The following is a 1187-nucleotide window of genomic DNA, read 5'->3' on the forward strand; positions in this document are numbered from 1 at the left end:
TGGTATAACAGTGTATTCACATTGAATACAAGTATATTTGATGTTGTTTACATATAGAAGTAAATCTCATGGTATAACAGTGTATTCACATTGAATACAAGTATATTTGAAGTATATATTAGAAGTAAAAACTCATGGTATAACAGTGTATTCACATTGAATACAAGTATATTCAAGTATATTTGATGCTGTTTACATATAGAAGTAAAAACTCATGAACAGTGTATTCATTGAATACAAGTATATTTGAAGTATACACTATAGAAGTGAATCATGGTATAACAGTGTATTCACATTGAATACAAGTATATTTGATGCTGTTTACATATAGAAGTAAAAACTCATGGTATAACAGTGTATTTTGATGTTGTTTACATATATCTTGGTATTTCATTGAATACAAGTATATTTGATGCTGTTTACATATAGAAGTAAAAACTCATGGTATAACAGTGTATTCACATTGAATACAAGTATATTTGATGCTGTTTACATATAGAAGTAAAAACTCATGGTATAACAGTGTATTCACATTGAATACAAGTATATTTGATGCAGTTTACATATAGAAGTAAAAACTCATGGTATAACAGTGTATTCACATTGAATACAAGTATATTTGATGCTGTTTAGTTTCATATAGAAGTAAAAACTCATGGTATAACAGTGTATTCACATTGAATACAAGTATATTTGATGCTGTTTACATATAGAAGTAAAAACTCATGGTATTTATGCTGTTTTATAGAAGTAAAAACAGTGTATTCACATTGAATACAAGTATATTTGATGCTGCAGTTTACATATAGAGTAAAAGAAGTAAAAACTCATGGTATAACAGTGTATTTTGAATGCAGTTTACATATAGAAGTAAAAACTCATGGTATAACAGTGTATTCACATTGAATACAAGATATTTCGATGCAGTTTACATATAGAAGTAAAAACTCATGGTATAACAGTGTATTCACATTGAATACAAGTATATTTGATGCTGTTTACATATAGAAGTAAAAACTCATGGTATAACAGTGTATTCACATTGAATACAAGTATATTTGCATGCAGTTTACATATATAGAAGTAAAACTCTCATTGTATAACAGTGTATTCACATTGAATACAAGTATATTCCATGCAGTTTACATATAGAAGTAAAAACTCATGGTATAACAGTGTATTCACAT

The sequence above is a fragment of the Daphnia magna genome, unplaced genomic scaffold (genome assembly GCF_020631705.1).
Source record: "Daphnia magna isolate NIES unplaced genomic scaffold, ASM2063170v1.1 Dm_contigs277, whole genome shotgun sequence".
Lineage (NCBI taxonomy): Eukaryota > Metazoa > Arthropoda > Branchiopoda > Diplostraca > Daphniidae > Daphnia > Daphnia magna.